The sequence below is a fragment of the Mchenga conophoros genome, linkage group LG18, assembly GCF_057382185.1.
Source record: "Mchenga conophoros isolate Kocher_MC1m ecotype Shallow Benthic linkage group LG18, M_conophoros_male_GT1.1, whole genome shotgun sequence".
NCBI classification, from domain to species: domain Eukaryota; kingdom Metazoa; phylum Chordata; class Actinopteri; order Cichliformes; family Cichlidae; genus Mchenga; species Mchenga conophoros.
In genome coordinates, this window is record NC_140543.1 from 8,342,495 (window position 1) to 8,359,538 (window position 17,044).

General features: G+C 40.5%; 2 long non-coding RNA genes across 2 annotated transcripts; both read right to left on the bottom strand.

The window, feature by feature from the left end:
• Window positions 1–4,660: 4,660 nt before the first annotated feature.
• LOC146553145 (uncharacterized) lies at window positions 4,661–8,842 on the bottom strand. Its single transcript, XR_014889500.1, has 3 exons — window positions 8,657–8,842; window positions 8,431–8,539; window positions 4,661–6,540 (listed from the first exon to the last, which is right to left on the bottom strand). It is a non-coding gene; the product is annotated as an uncharacterized LOC146553145 (long non-coding RNA).
• Window positions 8,843–9,124: 282 nt separating this feature from the next.
• LOC146553146 (uncharacterized) lies at window positions 9,125–10,753 on the bottom strand. The gene is made up of 3 exons (XR_014889502.1): window positions 10,603–10,753; window positions 10,174–10,320; window positions 9,125–9,182 (listed from the first exon to the last, which is right to left on the bottom strand). It is a non-coding gene; the product is annotated as an uncharacterized LOC146553146 (long non-coding RNA).
• Window positions 10,754–17,044: the final 6,291 nt, after the last annotated feature.

Consider the following 17,044-nt stretch of genomic DNA (forward strand, 5'->3'; position numbering starts at 1 on the left):
TAAACACTGCAATAGTTACATCCTTTTGCACACACTCTTTTCTGACTCTAATGTTGCTGTCTATTTTCTTGATATTTATTTATAATCACATCTGTCAACCCTGGATATTTATTATTTGGTGATTTGTATATATTGTGCTATTCCATATATCTTAACATATTGTATTGCCAATAGTCTAGTCTAACCCACATAATTTCCCTAGGGATTAATAAAGTATTCTGATTCTGACTTTTCAAATTAAGATTATAAATTTTATATTTTTAATTTATCATTGGGCAGTTTAGTCTATATTTATTTATTGTACTGACTGCTGTGTATAATACAGATTTTGCATAGCCTGCACAACAGGTCTTTAGTTGACTACTGAAGTTGTTTTAAATGCACTGTAGAAATAAACTTGAACGTCTTGACGTCTTTCTTCTGATTGGCTGTCCATCACAAACTTCAATTTCAATTCAATTCAATTTTTAGCCAAAACAGGAGAAATATGCTCTCTCTTTCTAGTCCCTGTCAGTACTCTTGCTGCAGCATTTTGGATTAACTGAAGGCTTGTCAGGGAGTTTTTAGGACATCCTGATAATAATGAATTACAGTAGTTCAGCCTGGAAGTTATAAATGCATGAACTAGTTTTTCAGCGTCACTCTGAGACAGGATATTTCTAACCTTAGAGACGTTGCGCAAATAGAAGAAAGCAGTCTTACATATTTGTTTAATATGTGCATTGAAGGACATGTCCTGGTCAAAAATGACTCCAAGGTTCCTCACAGTGTTACTGGAGGCCAAGGTAATGCCATCCAGAGTAAGAATCTGGTTAGATACCATATTTCTAGGCTTTTCAGGGCCGAGTACAATAACCTCAGTTTTATCTGAATTAAGAAGCAGAAAGTTAGCGGCCATCCAGGTCTTTATGTCTTTAAGACATTCCTGCAGTTTAACTAATTTGTGTGTGTCATCTGGCTTCATGGACAGATAGAGCTGGGTGTCATCTGCATAGCAGTGAAAATGTATGCTATGTCTTCTAATGATGCTGCCTAAAGGAAGCATGTATAATGTAAACAGAATTGGTCCTAGCACTGAACCCTGTGGAACTCCATAATTAACCTCAGTGTGTGAAGAGGACTCTCCATTTACATGCACAAACTGGAGTCTATTAGATAGATATGATACAAACCACTGCAGTGCAGCACCTGTAATACCTACAGCACGTTCTAATCACTCTAATAGGATATTATGGTTAACAGTATCAAACACTGCACTGAGGTCTAGCAGGACAAGCACAGAGATGAGTCCACTGTCAGAGGCCATAAGAAGATCATTTGTAACCTTCACTAAAGCTGTTTCTGTGCTGTGATGAGCTCTGAAACCTGACTGAAACTCTTCAAATAAACCATTCCTCTGCAGCTGATCTGTTAGCTGTTTGACAACTACTCTTTCAAGGATGTTTGATATGAAAGGAAGGTTGGAGATTGGCCTATAATTAGCTAAGACTGCTGGGTCTAGAGATGCTTTTTGAGTAAAGGTTTAACTACAGCCAGCTTGAAGGCCTGTGGTACATAGCCGATTATTAGAGATAGGTTGATCATATTTAAGATCGAAGAATTAATTAATGGCAGGACTTCTTTGAGCAGTTTTGTAGGAATGGGGTCTAAAAGACACGTTGATGGTTTGGAGGAAGTAATTATTGAAGTTAACTCAGAAAGATCAATTGGAGAAAAAGAGACTAACTTAACATCAATGGTACTAAGAGTAACTGTAGATAATATTACATCTGTGGGATGATTTTTGGTAATTTTTTTTCTAATGATAAAAATGTTATTTGTGAAGAAGTTCATGAAGTCATTACTAGTTAACGTTAAAGGGATGGTTGGCTCAAAAGAGCTCTGACTTTTTGTCAGCCTGGCTACAGTGCTGAAGAGAAACCTGGGGTTGTTCTTCTTTTCTTCAATCAGTGATGAATAGTAAGATGTTCTGGCTTTACGGAGGGCTTTCTTATAAAGCAGCAAACTATTTCTCCAGGCTGAATGATGATCCTCTAAATTTGTGACACGCCATTTCCTCTCCAGCTTACGAGTCATCTGCTTTAGGCTACGTGTTTGAGAATTATACCACGGAGTCAGGTACTTCTGATTAGAGACCTTAGTTTTCACAGGAGCTACAGTATCCAGAGTCGTACGTGGTCAGGAGGTAAAATTATTAACAAGATAATCGACCTCTGTTGGGGTAGCGTTCAGACTGAGGGTATCAACTGCAGGTGGGTGGGGCTAAAATGCTCACAGCAAGAGAAGCGTGCCTAAAATTGTATTCATGCAGAGCTCTGACATCATGCAAAGCTAGGAGCAGAAAAAACATGACAGAAACTGCTTAATTGTACTTGTGTGGACCTCATAATTTGAGCATCCACCACAGTAACACTATGAAAATAATGAAAATACGTCCACTTTAAATACAAATTTTTCTGAACTGATAGAATGAGGTTTTGACTCCATTGCTCATCATAGCCCTGTAATGGCTCCAGACTCAGCCCTCTGGCCCACTTCCAGCCTTAATCAAATCCTCAGCATCATCCTACACCGCTAGCCTCAGACCCCTGCACACACCCTGCCACCCTTCTAACACTTTGCCCGGCTTCCTGCTTCACTTTGAGCTCCGGCTCTTACCCCTAAACTGTCAATCACCTGCTGCTGCAACCGTGGATCCAGTGGACCGGTGGTTCTGTTTTCCACCTCAGGCTGCAAAACCAATTAGTGTCTGACAGTTGGCTGTGGAGCGGCTCCTCAAGTTTCCAAACTCTGTTTTTATTTTCTTCTCTGCGTGACCACAAAACAATCTCATCCTTTGACCCGTGTCAGTGCAGGTCATGCAGAAAGGAGTCTCTGCAGGATGCTTCATTGTTGTGATTCACGTGTCCCCAGACTGTCCAAATCAGATTGTGTTTGTGTTTGCATTTCCAGAAGGGCTGTTTGAATCCTCTAATGTGGTGTATTTTCAACCCTAAAGCATTTTTGCATTTACTCACTAGTATTTTCCACACACAAGAAATCCCACAAAAGATGTAACAATCATCAAAATCACCAGCAGAGTTTATCTGAAGTTCCTAAGCTGAGATGAGACCAGGCACAAATGACCCTTGTGGAAGTGTTAATTTGCTTTAGCAGCGTGTGTCTGTGTTATTTGCATATGAAATCTGTTTTATTGTTCTCTGATGAGACGTTTAGCTTAGTGGCATTTAGAAAACACAAGTTTCCTCATCTGATTCCATTTGGCAAACACAACAGGAGCAGTTAGGGGACATCATGGCTAAATGTTTATCTCATTTTAAGCATACTGCAACATCTCCGTTACAGAAGCGAGGAAGTCTTCTCTGAGTGCCAGAAGCACCAGCCACTGAACTCAGTCTGCATCTGAGAAAGTTTATTGTTCAAAAGGTAGTTGTGTAACAGCAAAAAACACACAAAATTAAACCCAGAAAGCCATAAAACACATGTTTCTCTCTACTTATGTGCTCATTTTAAGTGCATGCAGGTCATGGAGGATGCAAATGTTCTTAAAGTGAAAACAGAACCTTGCTTGTTAAAGACTGTTTGAATGTACTGGGTACCTTTGCTGTACCTTGGGAGTAACACCCACATTTATTTAGTTTTTAGCTACTTTGACGAACGTGTTAGTTTTTATCAACATCTCCTCTAGTTGTTCTAATCTCCACCCAGTTGTTTACTCTTGTTGTCTCTCTGCCGTTTGATGCTCAGCAGGTTGTGTGCAGTGTTTCTGAAGCTTTCGTGACAACAAAGAGAATGGTGGGCGGCAAGCTGAAACGTTGAAATGAAAACAGTTAATTTAAAGGTGCTAAAGCTCTACACAGGTTGGTAAGTAGTAGAAAATCTGAAGTCAGTGAAGTCTGAAGTTCACCAGTAAAAGTAATTAGAGATCATCATTAAAAGAGCTCACAGCTGTACTACATAAATCTAAAGCATAAGCTCTGACAGATGCTGAGAGGGGGAACCTGGTAGAGGAGAGGGGCCTGAAAATGAGCAGCTGAAGCAAACTTACACTTCCACAAAAGTCACGCATACTATAAAAACCAAAAGAAGATGCAAAGTGAAGTGAAACCCATTATGGGACAAAATCTGGAATGCAGCAGACACGAAATGATACAAAATACATGCAAGTTTCACAGCTGAAGACACAAAATAACCAGAAATCATACGCATGTGATTTCGATAAAAATATTTTTTAAAAAGATAAAATGTATAACTGGTTTTTAAAGCAGTCAAACTTTTGCACAACAAACTAAGAACACTACTGTACTTTTTTTAGGATGTGATTGTGCAAAGAGGGATTGAAAATGCAAAGCAGCTTTTGCCACAAACGGCTGATTAAAACGATTTCTGCTGCAGTATTTCCCAACATAATATACATAGAAATATAGAGGGCACTGAGGTAAAGCTGTAACAGATATAACAAGGTCATGCTAGTGGAGTCTGAAAACTTTTTGTGTCTGTCGTGTCAGACAGGTGAGTCATAACACCTGGGGAGGTTTGCTCCACTGAGGACAGCCTGCCTCTGACTTCGTATCCACAGCAGGAGTGCAGCAGAAAAAAAGAGAAGCACAAAGGAAAGGAAGGATCTGGCTCCGGGTGTAATCTTACTAAATTCTGGAGATCAGTGTCTGTAGTTGGATCACATGTAAGCAGGAGATGACAACAAAAAGGAAAAAGAGCCAGAAAAGAACAGAAGGGACAGTTGGGAAAGTAGAAAGAGACGCCTGCAGGAAGCATTAACAGAACAGACACAGTAACACAACCAGACTAACGGTAAAAAGAAAGTTGTCGAGTGTTTCTTTGGATTCCGAATAAATACCAAATGACTGGGACAGAACAGAGAGGTAAAAACACCACCAGGAAATCTTTTATTTGAGGCAGAGAGAAGCAGGTGAGAGGAAGAGAGATAAATGGAGAGCCTCTGGGGAGCTGCACAAAGGAAAAAGGAAAACTGTTACCCTCCTTCACCTTGACAGCTCCCTCCTCCTCTGTGAATTTTCTTTCTTCCTTCATCTGTGACGTCCACCTTCTCACACAGCACTTCTTCTTGCCCATGTTTCTACCATCTTAACCCTTTTGAGGGTTCACCCATTAAATTAAATCGCTGTCACAAAAATAAGACATGGTGTGCATAACTGCATATGTATTACAGCACGTATTTAAAAAGCTTGCAGGTTTATTATGCTTCTTAACAACATTTAAACAATGTTGTTAATATACAACACGGGCTTTTATTTTTAGTAATACAAGTTTATTTCACTAAGTGGATCTTAAAGATAAAATTTTTCACATATACTTTGTATGTTAGTCTAAAGGAGGTCTGGCTTAATACATGCATTTGCAGCCATTTTCTAGTTATGTGACAGCTAGAAAAAAATGAGGAAGACTATTTGCTATGCACATAACTATCTGCCATCAGATTTCATCACAGTGCCAGAGAAATCTAAGCCCTGCTATCACCTTTTTTATTTATTTTTAAAAAAAGAGAATATATTACTGCAATTTGTCAAAACAAGACATTAAGTTTCCTCTATGTTGTCACTTTTAGCATCCTATAGAATTATTAAATATGTTTCAGGTAGCCAGCAGACATCTCTGAAAGATTTGACTAAAGTACATGTAATGTGTATTTTTGTAAAATAATGTATATGACATTTTACGTTCCCCGTTTGAACACAATTTGAACTGATGTGTGGCACTTTTCTGCAAATATTTTTCCTTTGCTCCCCACACAGTTTCCTGTTTATGTGCCGCAACCAAAGCCTGCGAAAAATGTAATTAGTCATATCAATATGACAACAAGTGGACTTCAGATGGAGTCCATGTTTAGCTTAGCATGATTTCAAGGAAATAAGCATATATGCAAGTAACAAAATAACAGAGGTACTCTAAAGGCTTACATCCGTTGAAATCATTGCTCCTCGGGTCTCTCATACATATTCTGTATTTATATGCTCTAATCTTTCCAAACTACGGTGTAAAAAAAAAAAAAAAAAAAAAAAGGTCTGTTTGAGTAGTAACATCAGGCGAACTAATGATCAGGCAAACAGCTTCAGGCTGTTGAACAGCAGCAGCAGCTGGACCGACTCCCACTGGACTCCACCCGAACATCCTCCAGCAGTCCAAACCTCATCAAACATTCAAACACTGATACCAGAACTGGACAGTCAACTGAAATGATTAATGGGACTCTGCTGTTTTCACACGAAAACGTTTCACAGCTGTGATGAAAGCGTCAACGGAGACGATAAAGGAACATAACATATTCTAGGAGTGACTTTAACCATTTACGAAAGAGAAGAAAAGAGTCAGAGTGGCACGGGGGGATAATGTGAGACAAAAGAAAGGGCTGACAGAGGATAGGGTCAGGAGGAAGAGGAGGGAGGCAGCTGACGTGGCTTCAGAGGCTCAGCTGGAAGTTCGTTCATTCGCTTGTCTGCTGATAGAAACATCACAGCTCCATCCTCTCTGACTGAAGGTCTGCTATCAGCGGGCTGCAGCCTGTTATGGGAGACAGAGAAAGAAAAAGGAAAAAAAAAAATAGAAAGAAAGTGAGGCAGAAAGAAAGACGCAGGCGGGGATCAGCAGCTTAAAGTTCATTATGCAGATTGTGGAGCTAAAATGCTTCCAGTCTGCGAGTCTAATTTCTCTTTCATGGTCTTTGTGAGTGTGGCGTTCCTCCATTACAGGTTAGCAAAGAGCAGCGAGGTCAGAACAATCAGATTAGCAATGCATCCCTCTGAATTCACCATTTGGATTTTTCCATCGGCTTTGAGCAGAAGAACAGTGAGCACAAGTTAGAGAAGGCAGCGTGCAGGTCTCAGAGTTTTTGTTGGGCTTTCTTTAAAAAATGGATATACTGTGATGGAAATAAACATTCACACAAGCTCAAGGTCAAACACTCACACACACAGACTCCCACGCTCAAACAAATAATAAGCTTTTTATCTTCTTCCTTTACTTTTTTCTGCAGTCGACACTAATTTAATTCACTAATTATAATCAGCTTTCGCTTAAGGCGAACAAAGCAGCGCTGCACTGTATATGTGTTATGCTAATATAAGATAGAGAATTTAACTTGCAAAGCTCCTGTCTGAACATTGTTCTGCCTGTTAAAAAACAATAAGGTTGTGCTGTATGGGAAATAAAATATATGAAGTACAAAGAAAGGTCATCTGAAGATCTGAAAACTTTTCCATAACATATTAATCAAATTATAGAAGGTCCACAGTAAGTTATAATAAATAAAGTACAATAATTAATATTCATTTGTATATTTAATGTATTTAGGATAACGTACAAGCCCAATGAGTACTCTTTACCACAATCATACAGTTAGATATTTATCACAAAACCTGCAAATGTAAATAACGCGCTTCTTAATGCATGTCGACTTACTGTCCAATTTGCCAGTGAGTGGGCTGATGGGAAGGAGTGGGAGGAAAACTGATAATTAAAAAAGATTATGTTACATCTGGAGATGATGAGATTTAGGAAATATGCTTCAATTTCTTACAGAGAGAGAAAAAAAGATCAAACTGCTGATTATCTGAGTCTAACTGCTGGAAATGCTGGACTGACTTTGTTCAAAGGTAATAAAATCAGCCCATTTGATAAGTTTTCTACCTGCAGACAGCCCTGCCCCCCAAAAATCAGGTTTGGGGACATTTACTCTTATTCTTTTACCAGTTACATATAAATAAGTTACTGAGTGATATTTTCTTTTAAGAGGAAAAAAGCACCACATTTATAAAAGCCCGTAGATGCTATAGTTCACAGTCAGACTTCCATCTCCATTAAATAAGCACCAAAATCACTTTTGCCAACCCTCTGAGGTCTCGGCTTAAACATAGTTGTGAGTTGGTCCTATGTAGAGCCTATGGACAGCACTGTGGGTCGTGGTCTACATGTTGTAGTTGTTTATTCCCACCAGGCTTTACTGTCACAAACACCAGTATGTGGGCTACTCTTGCTAGTGACCTTGAAGCAGCTGTGGAGAAGTGCAGAAATGCACTGAGCTGAAATGGAACCAAGCATTAAAAACAATGGACACTGTCCACTTTGCTGCTGCCTGTGCTTTTGGTGTCCCCACCTTTTTAATTTGATGCTTTTTCGCTCCCTTTGCTATCCTACGCTTCCAGTCAGGATTCAGTCTAAGAAGAGCATCATCCACATACATCTACACATGGGTTGCATACCTCTCTGGGTAGGGTCTGCACAGGCAACTATCTAAAAATGCCAATGTAAAACCTGTGTCATCAGTAATGACTCCAAACCAATTCTTCACTCTAACTGTAATTTTAGTTTTTATGAAACTGTTCTCCCAAATCTCAGCAATCAGGGAACAAAGAAAATAATCATTGTATCTGACAAACATCAGCAGTTATTCACATTTTTCTCCATCTCCATTCTGCTCTTCTCCCAGATGTGGAGTGTCTGTAGTTATCCAGCAGCCCTCCTCCTCTGGGTGGAGACTGGTTGCTCCTCTCTGGCCGGCCACCTGTTGGCAATTATTGCAGCAGCATATAAGACCTGCACGCTCAATTAGTCATTGCCTGAGCATCTGCTAACCCATGTTAGCCGTATCGCTCAGTCTAGATCTTGTGTGAAAATTTACCTGTTTTTTCCTGTCTTCATAGTCGGCTCCTGGAGTGGGGTTCTTGCCTCAGTCATCCCCGCTTCCCTGGACCTCGGTCACCTGCTGCTGGTAAACCATTGCCAATTCTTTTGTCACTCACCTGCTTGCCTCCCTACGCCTCTGCCACGTGCTCACCTGAACCTCGGCTCCACCCGTCCCCTCTTGCTTCCCTCCACCTGTAACCAAATAAGGTGACTCAGTTTGACTTTGGGAACTCAGATTCACCGCTGGACCACTCTGACTGTGCTCTCCTCTCATTTCAGTGGTCATAGTTTCCCCCCGGCCCAGCTGCCACCTCCCCACAGTCACAGCTGTACCACTGTATTCTAGAGCTGCCTAGTTTTCAGTTAAATGCCTTAGCTTTGATAGCACGCCAACTAATATAGTGTCATAGTTTAAATTTGGATTTTGTGTTTACTATGTGGGAAAATAAACTTTTGTTCACTTACTGCTTCTCTTCCGGTTTGGATCCTGCGCTTGTGTCCATCTCATTTTCCTTGGGCCGCTGGGCCATGACATGGAGTTATGGTAGGATACAGATCCAGAGTTACCATCTATCATGAAGTATCATCAAGTAAAATTGTTTGCTATGGTTGAATACTGTATTAAACTAGACCGCAGTGTTTTTGTCAAAACATAACCACAATAGAAAGACTTAAGCCTTGTTAGCTGGCAAATGCTAACACTGTGTCTAATATATTTATGGAGTTTAATGTAAATGAGCGCTACGTGTGTCATGTTATAATTCAGTTTGCCAGAATGTGGCCCTTCACTTACTTTAGCTTCATCAGCTAGCCCACCCCGACCTAGATCTCTGCGAAAGTGTTTTGAGCTGTAGTGAACCAAAGCTAAAGGGTCAGTCTGTTCCTGTTACTTCATGCTGTAGCAAACTGCAGCCTCAGCTTATAATCAGCCTTAAACAGCTCGAAGTCTGTGTTTGCATACTTGTTCTGCACCTTATAAAGTGTTACTCTTGACCAAAGAACTGGCTCATTGTCATGTTAATATCTGTCTAGTCCACCCTAATCACGACATTCTGCACTGGCAGTATGCTTGCCGAGAAAACACTGTGCTGAATTGATGAGGATTACTTCAAGCTGCACGGATTCATTTGTGCCCACAGCTGCTGGAGTAAACACGGAGATCATGAGACTGGAAAGCAGTGATTACATTTTCTCTTGAAATGTAATGTGGGCTTCAAAAGTCAAGACATGAAGCAGACTAGAGATGTCAAGACTAGGCCAAAAAAAAACCCCCAACCAAACATAACACACTATTCCAGTTTGTAACAATCCTTTAAGGTTTTAGCATCATCACTTCCTCCTTGAATCCTGAATGCGTCAGACCTGGAAAGAACTTTTTTATAACCATTTTGGCCAGATAGTGAAATAATTAGATCAGCTCCCTGAATTACTGTGAAACAGTTAATTAAGGCTGAGTGGGAGTGGATTTGAGGTCTTGGCAAACATAAGATTAATATTCTTCTGTTTACTCACACACACACTGGATGACAGATTACCCATGAGCCTCTGGGGCCAGGCCAAGGCATGCAGGCAGAGTCGTGGGTGGTCAGTTAGTTGACACAGTAACAAGCTGCTAGCCAGCGGCCTTCTGGGAAGGCGGCATCCACGACAGCCTGCGGGCTGAATGAGAAACAAGCAATGTGAGCATTCAGACTCATGATTAATGGCTGCTGCTGGTTTTACAGCAATGAGGAATATGAAAGTAAATGATAGTGTGGGTGTTAGAACAGAAAAAAATAACAGCATGCATCGAGGCACAGAATCACTCGTTGATCCATACGTTTGGGTATCGGGCTGCAGAATAATGAGAAGGTCTCAGAAACTGAGCAGAAATGACCCAACAAGGAGAGAACTGAGTAGAGGTGAGCCTCCTGGGAAATCAATATAATGAAACCTTCTCACCTGAAAGCACAGACGGACCGGCTGCAGAGCGACTGCCTTTCATCAGGCCGTCTAGCTGACAGTGTGGACAAACACAGAGGCTTCTGACTGAGGATTTAAGCAGCCTGTAAGGACATAACGGTGGCTTTATACACTGTTTGATAGACTTTAACTGCTCTGCTGCTTTAAGCCCTGTGTGGGAGACGGTCTTGTATGGTTCCCATTGAAATGCTAAGGAAAATGGGCATTAAAGGGCTTTTTAAGGAGGCTCTTTAAATGGCAACCTCATCCTCATGTTCATTTAAAGATTTAAAATGATGGTTCTCATGTACTATATTGCCAAAATTATTCACTCATCCATCCAAATTACTGAATGAAGATGTTCCAATCACTTGAATGGGTGTATGAATATCAAGCACCTAGGCATCCAAACATTTGTGAAAGAATGGGTAGTCTAAGGCAGCGGTCCCCAACCTTTTTTGCAAAGCAAGGTGCATAAAGACGTGGATGAGAAAGTTTGGTGTTGAAGAGTCCTTCACACTACACTAAACTTTTGGCAGTATAATGCATGTGGTGTCTTTCTCACTTCAGTCTGGAACAAAGTGTAATTGGGTCAAATATTTGTAATTAAATTACTCAAAAATAGTACATGCAGAGGAAATGAAACAGCAGTTATACCAGGAACTGTATATAAAACATGAATGTAACCACCAAGAAGTAACATGTTGGTTTGATACTGGTTTTTACCAAAAAGTGGAGGGTAGAACCTGAGAACATCTGTGTACAAAAACTTGTCAACCATAATTTACAACATGGATATAATGTGTTGAATATAACTCGAACCTAGCATTTGAGACTCTACATACGCTCATCAGAAAAATACTTGGTAAAGTAATAAATCAAGGGAGAAGTAAGACTTCTATATAATTTGAAGTCAGGGGAGCCAGTCATTGCTAGCCATTACAAAAAACTGCAGGTTTAAGACACTTCCACATGCATGGGCTTCACTTTTTAGACTCAGTGGCTAGATCCATGGTAACTGTTGCCAGTTTGTTGTACAGTGTGGCATATACCTGTGAAAAGTATATCCAGAAAGAATCTATATGCCATTTGCAGGTCAAACTGCAATTGTGGCATGTGATATCATAGATTAGCATGTTATCTCTGTTTTTGCTGGCATCTCTCAGTTGATCATAAGTAACAAGCCATTTATAAACTACTCAGTAGCAGCATATATTTAATTGAAAAGAGGTTTGTGGCAATGGAATATCCTTTTCTGCAGAAGCATTCGTTTAAGGTAGGTGTAGGTGGGGTGATCCAGAGCAGGCTTAAAATTTAATGGACATGTCGTGCAGAGGTCAAACTGGAGCAATGTGTTACAATAAATATAATGAAATCATCCTGAGAGAACGAGGGCCGTCTGCAGCACATAAGCTGACGTCGTTACAGCTTGCCGGACCTTAAGAAGTAAATGAAGGCGAAGAGCTGGAAGGGCTCGGTCTGAGTCGGTGTCAGATTTAAGTGGCTTCTATAAACAAGCAGGCTGGTTCACATCTAATATACAGGTAATGAAAAGAGCTGCCATCTCCAGGAGTGGCCAGTGGGAATAAACAACCAAATGATGCTGAAACGAATATGGGTCAGATCTCATTATAGCTGCACATGTTTTCTTTCAGCCATGTGTGAATTTAATTCCTCTAATTAGCGCTCTGTACGTGCGGTGAAAGTAGAGTCTGGCTAGGTGTTAAATATGTGACACTTTTCATTTGAGCAGAGAAAGTTATTTGGTGTCAGGCGGCCGGTATTCCTGCTGAATGTGATTATAAAATATGTACAGCCAGATCTCTGCCATCTGCTCTGGTGGCTTCACTGGTTTTTATAGATCAGAGGAGGCAGAGATTAAACCACGGATGAAAAATACAGCTGTAGACAGGATGATATGACTGCAGCCACACTCTGCACGCATGTGTGTACAAGACAGCTTCCTGGTATGGTGTTAGTAGTGGTGATATGCTCAGTAGGGTTGTGTGCACATACAGTATGGGAACCACATTAACCATATAATGCTCACCTTTACATTGAAGACATAGTTCAAAGTCAACATCCTTGTTTTGCCTCAAATTGTGCACTTCCGCTTGCTACTTTGTTGCTATCTTGTGTGTTCACACTAACACGCATGGCTACATGCATCTGGGAGAACTCAGCTGTTGGAGGAAATCTAAGATCAGGTACGGTGATGCATTGGACAGCACCAGAACACTACAGGACCCAAAGCTGAAACCACGGGAGAATTTCACCAGTGATTTTCTGCCCACAGATTCTGTAATGAGTTTCTAACTAGTTAGCAGACTAACTTCTGCTAGCTGTACTACATAAAACACTGCATACCATATTTGGGGAAAACCAGTATATGAGAACCCAGATGGTGGCCTAACAGTTAAAAAGTTGAGTATGAAAAGCTGTGGATGCTTAATGGTCTAATAATCAATATACTTAATGGCATATTGACTGAACAGAGGACAAGGTAGCCAACCAGTTTTCAGTTGGTAGGAGGAATGATGGTCTGCACAGATAGCAAAGCTTAAGCTGTCTTAGATTATGCAAACAGTGATGTCAATGTTTTTGCCATCTTCCTGTTTTGAAACCGTTTTCTTCAAAAAAAGTGAAACTACTGATTGAGCCTGTAAAGTCATTAGGGTTTGCAGAGTGAAGGGGAAATCATGGTTTAGTGGTGGTTGGCAATCTTGCGGCAGTGGGGTCAGTCTACCTGAAGAGAGCATCTGTTGTCAGACTGGGGTTGTATACGTGGTACAATCAGCCTGTGGCTGTCTCTGACTTGTGCTGTTGTTGGTCTGTCAGCCAGCTGTGGAGAAGAGTAAAACTATAACATACAGAGTGAAATGGAGTGTTAAAAACAGTGAAAACTGTTCAAGTCCGTTACTGTGTGTACTTTTCTTACTGTATTTTGTAAATCTTTGATAGCTGCTCCATTGTATAAGGATTTATAGATTTGCCTAACAAGTAAAAGATTCCTGGTTTGATCCTACATGGAGTTACAGATTCCTTGTGGGTTGCATTAGGAGGGACATCTGGTGTGACAATCTGCCAAATATGCAGAGTTACCTGCTGTAGAAACTTCTTGTGAATAAAGGAGCAGCTGAAAGTAGCTTTTTGTTAATGTTTGAGGTTTTTTTGTGCTGCTCCCATTTCTGGTGAACCCAACTGTCGCTTCCCTGTTCTGGATCACTTAATTGCATTTTGAATAGTGGAACTGTACAGCGCTTTGAGGGCCCCGAAAAGCGCTATATTTCACTCTCACATTCACACACTGGTGGAGGCAAGCTACAGTTGTAGCCACAGCTGCCCTGGGGCAGACTGACAGAAGCGAGGCATATGGCAACTAACTGGCATTTCTAGCTGGGCCTACGTCCTCATTTAGGTTTGACAGCGTTTTTGTAGGTAAAGGTGAATGGCTTGGGCATGAATTGAGCTGCGGTTTGGGGAAGGCCTCGAAGGGGACTGGCGGCAGCTCCCGGGCCTGGCAGCTCCCTACGTACTAAATAGAAGTGAAGAAGTTAAAGAATTGAAAGGGGTGGGGGAGGGTGGGGCACGTAAATGAGAATGAACAGTTTGTAGCACTGGGGGAACCCATATAGATGAAAACCAGAAGGAGCATGTTTGTAGGCGTGGTCCTGCTCCTGAAATTTCGAAACTTAATCTTCATTGGACCAGCACACAGCGTCATTCACCTCAAGGAATGAGAAGTCTGGATTTTGGAGGACTGCAAAGAAACATGTTTTCAGTAGGTGCTCTGTAGGCATATACACATGCAAAGTGATGCAACCTTATCAACATTTACTAAACGTGAAGAAGCTGAGGGCAAATTCTACCGTGGACTTCACCTCACCCCCTAGTGCCCGTTTCTTGTCTTCACTTTTCAGATTTTTTGTACCGTCTATGCTAGCTCACAGCAGCAGTTCTTGGGCACACTGAAATTACAGTAGTTTGGTATTACCTCATGTTTGTGTATGTTAATTTGCCATTCACAACATAAAACAGTGTTATATATGTGTTATACATGCAAAAGGCCTGACAAGCTGTAAATGTTTGCAAAAGGTGTAAATCATGGTCAAAATGGTACAGCTGTCATTGCATGTTCAGTTTGAGACAACACAGTTCTGTCAAACATGTATCACGCCAGTAAGTACTGCACATTGTGTGCTCACAGAAGTACCCAAATTGAGACAGTGTGTGACTCAATACATAAAAGACACTTTCTAAATGTTTGCCAGTTCATAATAGAAATGCATGGTGAGTAATTTTCAACCTATACTGAAGAATAATATTGGTCGCTGTATGAGCACACAGCAACAGAAGAAAAGTGTAGGAGGCATTTCTATTTTTCAGGTTCAATCAGCATCGCTAAAGTAACTCCAAGTGTGTCTTTTAAAAAAAAATGTGTTTGCTGCATGAAGCGTGAGAGGGGAGGAAACAGTGCTTACTTGAGCAAAAATAAAAGGCAGTCATTATGTGAAAGGCAGCCAGATATAGAAAGAAGAAAGGAACTAAAGCAGGCAGGTATCTAAGATACAGTGAAGGGGTCGCAAATTTCAGGCTGGCAAGACAAAAAGAGGACAGAAAAATATAAATCAAAGGAAGTTGGAGAAGTTTATAAATGTGAGCAGGGTAGCATTTATTGGAAAATAAGGCTGATGACAAATGAGATGCAGGTATGTGGTGAGGAGACCGACCAGGCGTTGAGGGCACGAAGAATAAAATTCCAGTCACATCTTAAATGTTCAGCGATTCTGGTTTTTATGAACTATAAAGAGTTCGACACATTAATTTGCACTGTTTACTGATAAACTATTTGGAATGTGCTACCGTTTGACATAATGGTCAATGGATCATAGCGTATTTGTCCATTATTCACTTTGTATAACTAGAATTTAAACTGAATCATGAAAGCGGAATGACTTGTGCGGCATAAATATTTGGTAAAAAGTGGCTAAAACCAACAGTCTATAGTTAAAGATGCAATGAAATGAATAAAGAAGTATCTGTTAGTGACAACCCTACAATGACTTATCATCTAAATCTGAGGCTCGTCTTTGCTTCACAGAGCTTTATCGTAAGTTGTAGCTCATTGTTTGGCTGTCCAACCTCTAAATTTATAGTTCTGTTCCACTCTCACTGCTCTCCTATAGTCCTTGGCACGATAGGAACTACTCTCACAGATCAGGGAACCGATAATTGTCTGACGACTTGGCATCTAGGGTTATTGGCTAGTTTTTAGGGGCTTCCAGTATGAAACATTTTGGTAATTTTCACTGCATAAAGTCAAATGAATTTGTGCATTTCTGTGTCCATCCATTGAAAGAAAGGCACAGATGCCTCAAAATCCCTCTCTACAGCACTTCTGTGCAGTTACTGAGAGCTCCCACATCAATGTGGAGGAGCAGCTCATGAATGACTGAGGTCTTCATCCTTTCTAACTGTATCCATGATCTTATTGTTTCAGTTACCAACCAAAGTTTGTGGCCACAGGTGAAGAGTTAATCAACCAGTAAATCAGCAGCTTCACTTTAATGCTCAGCTTTGTCTTCACTACAACCTGTCCAGTCTGTTTCCAGCTCCACTCTTAATCCACTCAACCATTAAAAGCAACCAAATAATTAATACACATAAAGAACCTTTCATATACATATAAACTTCTTGAAGAATCATCCTCAAAAGAAAGATGTTCTTTGAAGAGCCAGGCAGCCTTTAAATAACCAGCATTTTTCTTTCTACTATACACACGACATCCGGTCCAAAACATCTTGCTCTGAGTGGAGTTTTAAAGTCCTGTTTTGAATACAGGTAAATTTACAATACAATAAGTAACAAAAACCAAAATGCTCTTGAGTGGATAGTCGATGGTTTTGCGATTGCTATTCAGCCTGTGTGCCCTTCTGTGATCTCCATGGAGACAGTTTACCTGCAGTATATATACCCACAGATGATTCAGATGGGATGGATTAATACTACTTGGACGAATGTGTGATGGCTGCATGCAACCACACAACTGAAATACTCATGTTTACCTTTTTGTCTTATTTTTACATTGTGCTGTAAAGCTTCAAAGTTCATCAATTCTAAATTTTGAGTTGGTTTGTAATACATGACAGCTACAGCTATAGTCCAAATGATGGCATTGAAATAAGTTTTTTTATGGTAATATGTATATATGGTATATTAATTATTTTCTGTTCTTTTTGACTTACCTGGCTGCCGCTCCAGTCCTTCCTGGTTTGGGTGAAAGAGGAGGCTGAGGGTGGAGCTGGTTTAAATGTAGAAGCCAATAAAATGGACTGATCCATCTATTGTGATCATGCAGGGGGTTCTTCTTGAATTATGGTTAGCTGGTATCTCTGTGGTTTTCACCTTTGGTGTATACAATAGTTTATTCATTGCTTTATAA